The sequence below is a fragment of the Vulpes lagopus genome, chromosome 12 (genome assembly GCF_018345385.1).
Source record: "Vulpes lagopus strain Blue_001 chromosome 12, ASM1834538v1, whole genome shotgun sequence".
Lineage (NCBI taxonomy): Eukaryota > Metazoa > Chordata > Mammalia > Carnivora > Canidae > Vulpes > Vulpes lagopus.
The window spans coordinates 76,151,873-76,166,955 of record NC_054835.1 but is presented as its reverse complement, the minus strand read 5'-3'; positions in this window follow the sequence as shown (position 1 = coordinate 76,166,955).

The following is a 15,083-nucleotide window of genomic DNA, read 5'->3' as shown; positions in this document are numbered from 1 at the left end:
GATATTTCCCACTCATTTTCTCTCTTTTCCCCTTTATTCTCTTTCACTATTTTTTATATTCCCCGAATGAATGAGACCATAGAATGTTTATTATTCTCCTATTGACTTACTTCACTCAGCATAACACCCTCCAGTTCCATCCACGTTGAAGCAAATGGTGGGTATTTGTCGTTTCTAATGGCTGAGGAATATCCCATTGTATACATAAACCACATCTTCTTTATCCATTCATCTTCGATGGACACCGAGGCTCCTTCCACAGTTTAGCTATTGTGGACATTGCTGCTATAGACATCGGGGTGCAGGTGTCCTGGCATTTCACTGCATCTGTATCTTTGGGGTAAATCCCCAGCAGTGCAATTGCCAGGTGGTAGAGTAGTTTTATTTTTACTCTTTGAGGAACCTCCACACAGTTTTCCAGAGTGGCTGCACCAGTTCCCATTCCCACCAACAGTGCAAGAGGGTTCCCCTTTCTCCACATCCTCTCCAACATTTGTGGTTTCCTGCCTTGTTAATTTTCCCCATTCTCACTGGTGTGAGGTGGTATCTCATTGTGGTTTTGATTTGTATTTCCCTGATGGCAAGTGATGCAGAGCATTTTCTCATGGGCGTGTTGGCCATGTCCATGTCTTCCTCTGTGAGATTTCTCTTCATGTCTTTTGCCCATTTCATGATTGGATTGTTTGTTTCTTTGCTGTTGAGTTTAATAAGTTCTTTATAGATCTTGGAAACTAGCCCTTTATCTGATATGTCATTTGCAAATATCTTCTCCCATTCTGTAGGTTGTCTTTGAGTTTTGTTGACTGTTTCTTTTGCTATGCAGAAGCTTTGTATCTTGATGAAGTCCCAACATCTCATTTTTGTTTTGTTTCTTTTGCCTTCATAGATGTGTCTAGGAAGAAGTTGCTGTAGCCAAGTTCAAAAAGGGTGTTGCCTGTGTTCTCGGATTTTGATGGATTCTTGTCTCACATTTAGATCTCTCATCCATTTTGAGTTTATCTTTGTGTCTGGTGTAAGAGAATGGTCTAGGTTCATTCTTCTGCATGTGGATGTCCAATTTCCCCAGCACCATTTATTGAAGAGACTATATTTCTTCCAGTGGATAGTCTTTCCTCCTTTGTTGAATATTAGTTGGCCAAGAGTTGAGAGGCCATTTCTGAGTTCTCTACTCGAAGTTCCATTGATCTATGTGTCTGTTTTTGTGCCAGTACCACACTGCCTTGATGACCACAGCTTTGTAGTACAACCTGAAATCCGTCATTGTGATGCCCCCAACTCTGGCTTTCTTTTTCAATATTTCCCTGGCTATTTGAGGTCTTTTCTGATCCCACACAAATCTAAGATGATTTGTTCCAACTCTCTGAAGAAAGTCCATATATTTTGATAGGGATTGCATTAAATGTGTAAATTGCCCTGGGTAGCATTGACATTTTCACAACATTAATTCTTCCAATCCATAAGCATGGGATATTTTTCCATCTCTTTGTGTCTCCCTCAATTTCTCTCAGAAGTGTTCTGTGGTTTTTAGGGTATAGATCCTTTACCTCTTTGGTTACGTTTATTCCTAGGTATGCTATGCTTTTGGGTGCAATTGTAAATGGGATTGACTCCTTAATTTCTCTTTCTTCAGTCTCATTGTTAGTGTATAGAAATGCCACTGATTTCTGGGCATTGATTTTGTATCCTGCCACGCTACCAAATTGCTCTATGAGTTCTAGCAATCTTGGGGTGGAGTCTTTTGGGTTTTCTATGTACAGTATCATGTAATCTGCAAAGAGGGACAGTTTGACTTCTTTGCCAATTTGAATGCCTTTTATTTCTTTTTGTTGCCTGATTGCTGAGGCTAGGACTTCTAGTACTATGTTTAAGGAGTGGTGAGAGTGGAGATCCGTGTCATGTTCCTGATCTTAGGGGAAAGGCTCCCAGTGTTTCCCCATTGAGAATGATATTTGCTGTGGGCTTTTCATAGATGGTTTTTAAGATGCTGAGGAATGTTCCCTCTATCCCTACACTCTGAAGAGTTTTGATCAGGAAGGGATGCTGTATTTTGCCAAATGCTTTCTCTGCATCTATCGAGAGGATCATATGGTTCTTGTTTTTTCTCTTGTTGATATGATCTATCATGTTGATTGCTTTATGAGTGTTGAACCAGCCTTGCATCCCAGGGATAAATTCCACTTGGTCATGGTGAATAATCTTCTTAATGTATTGTTGGATCTTGTTGGCTAGTATCTTGTTGAGAATTTTTGCATCTGTGTTCATCAGGGATATTGGTCTATAATTCTCCTTTTTGGTGGGGTCTTTGGTTTTGGAATTAAGGTGATGCTGGCCTCATAGAACAAGTTTGGAAGTATTCCATCACTTTCTATCTGTTGGAACAGCTTTAGTAGAATAGGTATTGTGTCTTCTTTAAATGTTTGATAGAATTCCCCTGGGAAGCCATCTGGCCTTGGACTTTTGTGTCTTAGGAGGTTTTTGATGACTGCTTTAGTTTCCTCCCTGGTTATTGGCTCATTCAGGTTTTCTATTTCTTCCTGTTCCAGTTTTGGTAGTTTGTGGTTTTCCAGAAATGCGTCCATTTCTTCTAGATTGCCTAATTTATTGGCATATAGCTGCTCATGAGTTTTTAAATTGTTTATATTTCCTTGGTGTTGATTGTGGTCTCTCCTTTTTCATTCCTGATTTTATTATTTAGAGTCTTTTCTTTTTTGTTTTTATAAGGCTGGCTACTGGTTTTTCTATCATTAATTTTTTCAAAGAACAGACTCCTGGTTTTGCTGATCTGTTCCACAGTTCTTCTGGTCTCTATTTCATTGAGTTCTGCTCAAATCTTTATTAACTCTCTTCTTCAGCTTGAGTAGGTTTTATTTGCTCTTCTTTCTCCAGTTCCTTTAGGTGCAAGGTTAGCTTTCGTATTTGAGTTTTTTCCAATTTTTTGAGGGATGCTTGTATTGTAATGTATTTCCTTCTCAGGACTGCTTTTGCTGTATCCCAAAGATTTTGCATGGTTTTATCTTCATTCTCACTAGTTTCCATGAATCTTTTTTAATTCTTCTCTAATTTCCTGGTTGCCCTTTCATCTCTTAGCAGAATGCTCTTTAACCTCCATGCATTTAAATTTCTTCCAAATCTCTTCTTGTGATTGAGCTCAAGCTTCAAAACATTATGGTCTAAAAATACGCAGGGGACAATCCCAATATTTTGGTATTGGTTAAGACCTGATTTGTGACCCAGTATGTGGACTATTCTGGAGAAAGTTCCATGTGCACTTGAGAAGAATGTGTATTCAGTTGCATTTGGATGTAAAGTTCTGTAAATATCTGTGAAATCTACCTGTTCCAGTGTATCATTTAATGCTCTTGTTTCTTTGGAGATGTTGTGCTTAGAAAATCTGTCATTTGCAGAATGTGCCATGTTGAAGTATCCCAGTATTAGTGTATTATTAAGTATATCATTACTTTGGTTATTAATTGATATACTTGTCAGCTCCCACATTAGAGGCATAAATATTCATGATTGTTAGGTCCTCTTGTTGGATAGATCCTTTAAGTATGATATAGTGTCCCTCTTCATCTCTCACTACAGTCTTTGGGATAAACTTTAATTTATCTGATATGAGGATGGCTACCCCTGCTTTCTTTTGATGACCATTTGAATGGTAAATGGTTCTGTAACCTTTCATTTTCAGCCTGTAGGTGTCCTTAGGTCTAAAATGAGTCTCTTGTAGACAGCAAATAGGTGGGTCTTGCTTTTTTATCCAGTCTGAAACCCTGCGTCTTTTGATGGGATCATTAAGCCCATTCACGTTCAGAGTTACTATTTAAAAATATGCATTTAGTGTCATCATAATACCTATTCAGTCCCTGTTTTTGTGGATTATTTCTTTGGGCATCCTCTTTCTTTTACAGGGTCCCCCTTCATATTTCTTGCAGAGCTGGTTTGTGGTCACATATTCTTTCAGTTTCTGCCTATCTTGGAAGCTCTTTATCTCTCCTTCTATTCTGAATGAGAGCCTTGCTGGATAGAGTATTCTTGGCTGCATGTTCTTCTCATTTAGGACCCTGAATATATCTTTCCAGCCCTTTCTGGCCTTCCTGGTCCCTGTGGAGAGGTCTGCTGTTACCCTAATACTTCTCCCCATAACCGTTAGGGATTTCTTGTCTCTTGCTGCTTTAAGGATTTTCTCTTTATCTTTGGAATTTGCAAGTTTCACTATTAAATGTCATGGTGTTGAAAGGTTTTTATTGATTTTAGGGGGGATCTCTCTATCTCCTGGATCTGAATGCCTGTTTCCCTCCCCAAATTAGGGAAGTTCTCAGCTATGATTTGTTCAAATATGCTTTATGGTCCTCTGTCCCTTTCAGCGCCCTCTGGATCCCAAATAAAAAGATTTTTCCTTCCGAGGCTGTCATTTATTGCCCTTAACCTTCCTTGTGGTCTTTTAATTGTTTATCTTTTTTTTCCTCAGCTTCCTTCCTTGCCATAAACTTGTCTTCTATGTCACTCACTTGTTCTTCTACCTCATTAACCCTTGTCCTTAAGACCTCCAGTTTGGATTGCATCTCATTTAATTGATTTTGAATTTCGGACTGATTAGATGTAAATTCTGCAGTCATGAAGTCTCGACTCCTTTATGCTTTTTTCCAGAGCCACCAGTAGCTTTATAATTGTGCTTCTGAATTGGCTTTCTGACATTGAATTGTAATCCAAATTCTGTAACTCTGTGACAGAGAGGACTGTTTCTGATTCTTTCTTTTGTGGTGAGTTCTTTCTAGTCATTTTGCTCAGTGCAGAGTGGCTAAAAACGAGTTGTACTGGATAAAGGAAGGAAAAAAAAAGAAAAAAGGAAAAAAAATCAAGGAGGGGCACCCTCTGGTTCTATATACTGTAAATCCCTCTACTTCCCTTGGAGCTTTCCAGCGCTGCTTGGTGCAGAACTTGCTCTTCCCCTGTCCTTCCAGCTGGTCTTCTGGGGCAGGGGCTGCTGTGCTGGTTCTCAGGTATGTGCACCTGGGGGAGCTGCCCCCTCTCCCCCGCCAGGTGCAGGGCCCAGTGGGAGCTGTTCACCCCGTGAGGCCCCTGTTCCCTGGCGGCCCCCCCACCCCAGGCACAGGGTGACCCCAGGAGGGACACCACCACCAGCGGCTGCCAGGTCCCCAGCCCTGGAGTCAGCTCCCCAGGAACCACCGCAGTCTCCCGGTCTGCAGGGGCCTGGGTGCTCCCGGGGCGGGGGGCGCTGCCCTGCACAGCTGGGGGCCCCGGGGCAGGAGCGACCTCGCTGTCCTGGGCCCTCCCTCCTCCGCCTGTCCCGGGGGGAGCACAGGATCCCAGCCGTGTCCCCAAACCCTTCTCTTCATAGCGTTCAGGCTGTTCTCTCTGTAAATCTCAGGTCGGATTCGGAGATGTTCAGGATGGTTTGAAAGTTATCTAGGTGAGTTGGTGGGACTGGGTGAGGTGAGGACCCTGCTCTCCCAAGAGCTTGCCACGCCCCCTCTTACCAAAAATGTAAAGAAATTATATCTAATCTCTATATCTCTTTCTGAGGATAGAAACAAAAGGAATACTTTCTAATTTATTCTGTGATGCCAGTATCATTGTGTTACCAAAACCATGTACAGACATTATAAGAAAACTACAAACCAGTATTTCTCATAAACATAGATGTAAAAATCCTCAACAAAATACTAACAACACAATATGTACATACATAATATCTGTATGCAATGCATATGTAGTAATATATACATATATAATAAAAAAGTCTTCTTGAGAAGACAAGGATATTGGAAAAAAATTTTGCAAAACACATGCTAGATAAATGACTGTTATCCAAAATCTATGATGATCTCTTAAAATGCAACAGCAATAATTTAAAAAAACAAACAAAAAGCACTTCGTTAAAAAATGGGCCCAAGACTTTAATAGAAATCTCACCAAAGACATACAAATGACAAATAAGCATATGAAAAGATTTTCCGTGTCCTACATCATCAGAAAAAAACAAATTAAAACAATGAGATACAATTACACATTAACTAGAGTGGGCAAATGCAAAACATGGACAACACCAAATATTAAGGATGATATGAAAAACAGGAACTCTAATTCATTGCTAGTGGGAATGCAAAATGGTACGGCTCTTTAGACAACATTTTGATGATTCCTTAGACAACTAAACACGCTCGTACCATACGACCCAGCAATCATAATCACACTCCCTGGTATTTTCCTGAAGGAGCTGAAAACATGTCCACACAAAAACCTTCACACAGCAGTTTATAGCAGCTTTATTCATGATTGCCAAAATTTGGAGGCAATTAAGATGTCCTTCTGTAGATGAATGGATAAATAACTTCTTGTACATCCAGGCAATGGAATATTATTCAGCACTAAAAAGAAAGGAGGAATGAAGCCATGAAAAGACAAGGAGGAAACTTAAATGCATATTACCAAGTGAAAGAAGCCAGTCTGAAAGGCCACATGCTGTCTGATTCCAATTCTATGACATTCTGAAAAATAGGAAACTAAAGACAATAAAATGATCAGAGATTGAGAGAGGTTGGAGGTAGGAGGGGTGAGAGGTAGATCACAGGGGACTTTTAGGGTGGTGAAAACACTCTGGATGATATTATAATGATGGATATGTGTCATTATACATTTCAAATCCATAGCATATACACCACCAGGAGTAAATAATAATCCAAACTATGGATTTGGGCTGACAATGGTGTGTCAATATAGTTTCATCAATTGTAACAAATGCACTACTGTGGCAAAGGATATTGCTAATGGGGGAGGCTAAGCATGTGCAGGGGCAAGGGATATATGGGAAATCTTTGTACCTTTCCCTCACTTTTTCTGTGAATCTAAAACTGCTCTTAAAAATGCAAAACTTAATGATAAACCAACAAGTAAATAGAAATTAACCAACAGAGATCACATTCAATAGTTTGCTGCAAACTTAAAAGAAAAAAAAAAAAACACCTGATAATGCCAAGTATTTTTGAGAAGGTGGAGCAATTGTCTCAATACCGGTGAGAATTGTGATTGAAAATCACTTTGTAAAACAATTTTTCAATATCTGTAAAGGTAAAACTACATATTCTGTGAACTCTCAATTCCATCACTAGGTATTAGCTAGTAAAAACATGTGCTGTGTAATCCAAGATACATATGCATCATTGCTGATAGCAGCATTGTTTATATTAAATTTCCTAACTGGAAGCCTTAAAAATAATCTATCAAAAGTAGAAAAAAATAATTATGAAACCTAATGTACAGAGCAATGCAAATCAACCAATTACATTTATGTATTTCCACCTGAGATGGGAGAATTTCTTTAAAATATTGAGTTAAAATAATTGCCATAAAACAATATGGAGAATGCTTAATTCCCACTTACACAAATTTCAAAACAAGTTTATTATAATGCTTAGAGACATGCACCTATTTGGTATACCTATAAAGCAAGGATATGATTACCATAAAAAGTCAAGAAAATGTTTACTCAAAGTGCAGGAAGGAGATTTTAATTCAAAAGGCAGTTAATGGCTGTGGGCAATCTGGCAAAATTCTGTTTACATAGGCATTTGTGTACAACACAGCAATTATATGTCATGTATTTTTTTTTTTTTTGTAGATCTTGCATTTTTTTTTTTTTTTTTTTAATTTATGATAGTTACAGAGAGAGAGAGAGAGGCAGAGACACAGGCAGAGGGAGAAGCAGGCTCCGTGCACCAGGAGCCCGACGTGGGATTCGATCCCGGGTCTCCAGGATCGCGCCCTGGGCCAAAGACAGGCGCCAAACCGCTGCGCCACCCAGGGATCCCATATGTCATGTATTTTTTATTGTTCATGTTTTGAATAGTTTTCTCTAATATATTGCCTCCCACAATGAAAATTTTGAAACAAATGAGATTAAGGGATCTCTTTTCCCTACTGAAAGCCTTGCAATGACTTCAAATTTCACTTAGAGTTAAGCCCAAATTACTTGTAACAAGGTACAAGGACTTAGCTTATATGGCCACTATTATCTGATCTCATCTCCTACTTCTTCTCCCTTGCTCATTCTGCTGTCCACACACTGGCCTCCACCTAATCCCACGTTAGGGCTTTTTCACTTGTTTATTCCTCTCCCTGGGACATGATATCCAAAGAGATCCACATGGATTGCCCACACTTGCTCTAGGTCTTTGCTGAAGCTTCACGTTCTCAGTGAACCACCTTTAAAATTGTAAAGTACCATATACCCTGATCCTCATTCCTGAAACCTCACGCCCTCTCCCTTTCTTTATATTTCTCCATATTTCTTATGACCATTTAGCTTATTACAATTTTACATATCCATGTAGTCACTTTTTTTGTTTATTTTCATCATCTATGGAGAAACGTTAGCTACATAAGAGCAGGGGATTTCTATTAAATCAGCAAATCAATTAATTGAATGAATATTTATGTTACATAATTTTCTCATGACCTCAAAGGACTTTGCCTGTGATGAATGTAAATTTGATGATCATCCTGCATTTACTTTCAAGCCTTCCAACCTCTGTTATCGTATTTTTTTAAAAGAAGTGTTTTTACATAAGATTACTTTATAATCAAGTCCTTATTTTATTTATTACAGTGTGGATTTAATTATTAGTATTCTGAATCCAGAGTTGCATTAAAAAACAAGGTTTTATTATAAATAAGTCCCTGGTCCCTTGAGGAAAAAAAAATCTATCATGGCATGATTATGTTACTACACCATAGAAATACCGCATCTCGGGGTTTACTAGACTAAAGATTCCAATAGACTGGTCTTCACCTAGCGAAGATTATATTCTCAACAATCAGTGAATGCCATATATGCAAAGAAAAATTATTAGTAATTTTTTATCTATAAGGAAATTTGGCAGATGTTGTCTGATGAAGGAAACTGACATTTTGGTAATTTTGTAGTTGGCTGTCTATTCCAGATTTAATATGAACAAAAGAAAAAACAAGAATAAGAGCAAACCGGAAAGAAGAGGCAAAGATAGTTAAACACTGAAGAAAAAGACTTGAATGATGTATGGAGATATGCAAAAGTATGTCAAATTATAAGATAGGACTGGGAGATATGAGAATTACATAATGTATAAGAGTTAAAGGTTAAGAGGAATGGAATAAATTGTGAACCAGGAAAAGTGAATTTAAAAAGGGTAACTTTTTGTTCATAGGCACGTTTGAGTAAAAATATTAGTGTTAGAAAAAAAAAAGAAGTAGTTAAATCAGGGAGTAAACATTGGGTTGGGAGGAAAAAAAAATCTGTCACTTTCCTCCTTTTGGAGTGATATGTAAGAACAGCAACAATAGAAACAATAGTAGAAAAAATAGTAGAAAATTCCCCTAAGGGAATTGGTGAATTATAGACAGAAATCTGAAATCTGTGCTTTTGGAAAAAATAATATAAAAGACGAATGGATGAAAAATATCAGCAGAGAGAAATCATCTAAAAGTGGCAATTTTAAAATGCTGTCAAGATTAATGCCATACAGCTTGGGAAAGGTCTAATGGAAGATAAGGTGGGTAAACTTTGTCACTTGGAATGTGAATATATGGATAGCTGTGCCTGGAAGTGCTATTGGCTGATATGAAAGTGAGAAAGGTCAAAATAGATTTTACACATATACACACAGAAGATTGACATATGTATATATATTTTTTACCTATTGACTTTTGAGCCTTGAAAGAAAGCAAATATCCAGGAGATGATGATGAAAAAGTACCAGATTACAATAGCCTAAAATATCAAAAGGCAATCCTCCCATTAAAAACATAAAGGAAAAATTTAATAAAAGTAAAAATAAATATACAAATAATGAGCAAAACCTAATACGAAGACACATTTACAAAGTTCCTTGATGGAAGCCATTACATTCTTCATATACGCATACTAGTAGAAAGATAATAGAACATAGTACCTTAACTAACATAATTCCAAAAACCCCAAGTTAAATTTTAAAAAATTTAAGATGATTAAATTTGAATGTTATTACAGAGTATAAAGGAGCAATGATAAATCAGTGTGAGCTAGAAATGGTAGAAAATATTATTGACTTTCCTATGATTAATGTCCAAAGTTACATTATATCTTTTACTCTGTTTTGAAGAACAGCTAGAAATATAGTTTATCCATGTTCACCTTATTACAAAATTTATTTTAGAATACATTTACATATTAATAAAATGTCCTAATTTAACATATTGTGCATTACTGTGCATTACTATTAAGATATAAAAAAACAACAACCACTTTTTATCCCTTACTTATAGCTGTATAAGGCAACGTAATAGATGCCATAAAATAGAAAAAAATATGGCTCAGTGGTATAGAAGGAAAAAATGTGTTTGTATATATATACATATATATACAAACACATTTAATATATGTGTTTAATATATATATAAATTTATAACTGAATGCTTAATAAGTCTCAGGAATGCAATGAAACATGTTACATTCTCTCATACAAACACAAACATTTCGATTAAAAGCAAAGTTGTAGGCATTAAAGTGATGATATTCTAAAGGAGAACAAAGATGCTTCAGAAAAGGGAAAATTTCTATTAGCAGGAGGTTCTCCAAAAACTGATATCCTGTAGTAACTTCCTTTAAAGTTTCCCCTCAAAGGAGAGGTAGGTTTTGGATAAATGGACAGAATAATATAGCATTCTATGTGGATGCAGTATTGTCAGTAAAAATATAGAAATTGCCAAACAAGGGACACAGATGAAAAAAGAGGAGATCAGTTTGAGTATACTAAATGTGGGGGGTGGGAAGTAGCAGGAGAAAAGAAAAGCTAGGCTGCTTCACCTTTGCCATATTCCATTATAACATATGAGGTCATGGAACTAAATTTCTTGATTTTTACTGATGTCATTGTGATCACTGCTATTATTTTGAAATCCATGTCCTGATGTAAAAAGTATTATCATTAATATTCTCATTACTAAAAGAAAAAATCAGGTGAAAATATATTTAATGCCCTTTATTCATTAATTATGCCTATACATATTTGTTAAATGTGTAATTATAATCAAAGATGAACATGCCCATCATGACTATTTCCTTACTTCATCCTTACAATTTTTGATAGTAGTAAAACCTATAGGTTTTCCATAAAAGAAAATGACTCTTATGAACATTCATAGTCAGGATTATTTCTGCCTATGATATACACTTTCTTCTAAAATAGCTTTGGTAGAAACAGCCTACGGAAACCCCCAACCCCCAATGACTCATGGCCTTGTATAATCCCTTCCTTTTGAGTGGGATCACAGCCATCATGACTTGCTGCAAGCCAATAGAATATGGCAAAGATGAGGGAATTTTGCAGATACAATTAAGGCCTCAAATCACTGGATTATGAGTTCTCAAAAGAGGGATTATTGTAATTGGTATTTAATCGGGTTAAAACCCTTAAAAGAGGGACCAGTGTCTTCCTTGAAGTCAGAGACTCACTCTCTTCCTAGCCTCAAACAAGTGAGCCACTGTGAGTTCTATAGCCACAAGGAAATAAATTCTACCAGCCATGTGAGAGAGCTTGAAAATGATTTTTTTTTCCTAATGGAAAGACTAATGAAAATTCAGTCTGCCTGAAGCCTTTATTGCAGCTCCAAAATAAGACTATGAGAAGAGGATCCTGCTAACAAGATGCCCTCTTTGACCAAATTTTAGGCAGATTCTTTTCAACCCTCTTCTCAACTAGGCCTTGACCATAGACTTCCATGTCCATTTTTGCATCACTTAATTAATTTTGGCAAAAATCCTAAATCAGTTTATCAAGTTCCTCTTTTTTTTTTTCTTTTTTTAGAGAGATAGTATGGGGGGAGGGGAGGAAAGGGGTTTGGAGGGCAGAGGAAGAGGGAGAGAGGATAGTAAGCAGGCTCCACACTCACCGCAGAGCTTGATGCGGAGCTTGATCTCAAGACCCTGAGATCATGACCTCAGCCAAAATCAAGAGCCAGATGATTAACCAACTGAGCCACCCAGGCATCCCAGAAAGACTCCTTACTCTTGATATCTGATCACCTTCAATATCTGATCAAATTTCTTATCCCTTGACCTTTAGGATCTGAGCACCCTAGTCTGCCTGCGGTTAAAACTCTGTCAAGTTGGTTTAGCCAGAATTCCTCCTTACCTTGATTTTTCCTCTGAGTAATTTCCCATCTACTGACCCCGACCCTGTTCCTTGGTATAAATCCCCACTTGCTCATGCTGCATTTGGAATTTGAGTCCAGTTCTACATTGAGTTATCTGTTTCCCTATTAAAACAGTCCCAAGTAGAATCTGTTTTTACTTTTTTTGTTTTTTAAGATTTTATTTATTTATTCATGAGAAACACAGAGAGAGAGGCAGAGACATAGGCAGAGGGAGAAGTAGGCTCTCCTGCAGGGAGCCTGGTGTGGGACTCGATCCCGGGATCAGGCCCTGAGTCCAAGGCAGACGCTCAATCGCTGAGTCACCCAGGTATCCCAGAATCTGTTTTTACTGTTTTAACCACTATCCAGCTCTGGTTTCTCTTTAACACAGCTAAGCTTTGCCTGGACCCCTGACCCATAATTAGTGTGTTGTTTTCATCTGCCAAGTTTGTGGTAATTTGGTATATCACAAGAAAAAACTAATGCAGCAGCCAACATAGATTTTCTTTTCAGTAATGAAAATTAAAATGAAAATCCCATATCTGATCACAGACTCCCTCTTCCAGAATAAAAAAAATGAGTACAGATCTGCATGGGAGGACCAAATAATGTTCTCTTAAGCTCATACCCACAGAACACTGATTTCCTCACATCTTTTGTGGATCATGGGGTTAAGTAGTGTTTTCCTTTCTGTTTGGTCTTAGGATCCTTTCAAAGTATCTGTAAATGAGTGAAAAAGTGTTAACAAAGTAAACAATTGTGTTGCAATCAAGAACATTTGTTTCACTAAAGATATTTTAATAACGTGGAAATGTGCCTATGGAAATTTGAGAATTGATTGAACAAATTTTGGGAGATAAGTTTTAATATCTTTTCAATGAACATTGAAATTATTCATAAAATCTTTGTTTAGCCATTAAACAAAAACAACAAAAGGATTTACATTGATAAAAGCTCAAGTTTTAATGGTGTTTTTCTTGACATGTACATTGTCTGATTTGGTTTTACTGGAATGAACCATTGACAGTTAAATGTTTCTATGGAAGTATGTTAACTCCAAGTGTCAAGGGACCCTAGGAGAGTAGTGAATAATATATAACAGCATTTCTTCTTTGTTAGCCTCTCACATCCATGCTTACTGAATATCATGCTGAGTATCCAAAGAAAGTGTATATTTTTCTAAAACAGAAGCAAGATACTACAGAGCCAACTTCAATCTGACTTCAGAGGATCTCGTGCTGTGCCATCCAGACAATTAAATCACCACATTCCCTTGGTGAGTTACCTGGAACACAGCAGTGCCTAGAAAATTAAATTGAATATATCTTGTTTTTATCCATTTTATTAGAACCATTTCAATTGAGATTTTAAATGATTTTTAATGATTGTTTGCTTACTCTATTATATTTCATAAGGTGGACTTTTCCAATAATAGCATATAATAAATAAAATGAATAAATCTTAACTGGAACTATAATTAAATAACTGCATTGATAAAACACTGAAAATAAAACAGGTTTTTAATGGGCACATAAGAAGGTAGCCCTATAACATTAATAGGCTGCTGTGACTTCACAATACGATGACATATTATGGCTATATGATCAACGACAAAATGAAACCAAACAAAAATACTGAAATATTACTCATGTATGATAAAATAGAAAGGAAGAGGTCAAACGTAGAAAACTTAACTCCAAGTATCGGAAAAGAAATCTTATATTTGCCACTAATGCTACGTTCATGTTGATAAACATGTAGTTGATAAAGAGCATCTTCCAAATGTGAAAGCTGTCTGCTATCCTTTTAAATTGGGTAAACCAAATGAATTGTTATTCCAATAATAATGTAAAATCTCATTCACAGAATTATTATCTTAATAATGATGTGAAGTGGGTTATCAATTTTGCATTTAAACTATCCACGCTGCCTCATCTTTAATTCTTTCTAGATACAATTCAAAGAAAATAATATGCTTTATGGGATGCGTGGGTGACTCAGTTGGTTAAAGTTTTGCCATGGGCTAAGGTCATGACCTCAGGGTCCTGGGATTGAGGCTGGCAGCCAGCTCCCTGCCCAGTGGGGAGTCCACTTCTCCCTCTCTCTCTCTCTGCTCCTCCTCTCCCCCTGTTCATGCTGGCATGCTCTCTCTCCTTCAAATAAATAAATACATTTTTTAAAAAAGAGAAAATAATAGTGCTTTAGTTCATTTGAAAAACTAGAAAGACTAATATAATGTAATTATTTTTGTTATTTACGAGATTATTTTTTATAATAAAGACATCTCTTTTCTATTCTTATATTTACCATGTATAGATTATTCTGCTATATATTATAGGTGGCTTAATTGATATACTAAAATGTGACTTCATAATATCTCAGTTGGAGTTACATTTTCATGAAAGTCTGTTAAATACCTGCCAATTTTCACAAAGTTTGCTTAGAAAACTCTAATATTCTTAGAATATTCATATTAACAAGTTAAAGTGTTAACTTCAATTGTTGCTCTGGTCTGAGTGTTTGTGTATCCTCAAAATTCATATGGTTGAAAACCAAATTTCTAAGGTGATATAGTATTAGGAGGTGGAACCTTTGGGAAGTAATTAGCTCATGGAGAAGCGGCCCTCATGAATAGGATTAGTGTTCTAAAAGAGTTATGAGCCATTTGCTTCCCCTCTGCTCCCTGCTGTGTAGGATCCATCAGGAAGTCAGTAGTCTGCCATCCAAAAGGGAATCATCACCAGAATTCAATCATGCTGGCACCCCAACCTCAGACTTCCTGGCTCCAGAACTCTGAAAAGTAAATTTCTGTTGTTTATAAGCCACCCGGGGTGTGGCATTTTGTTAAAGTAGCCCTAAGACACTAAGACAATTGTCTACCTGAACATGTCATGATTTTCATGTTTCAATTATGT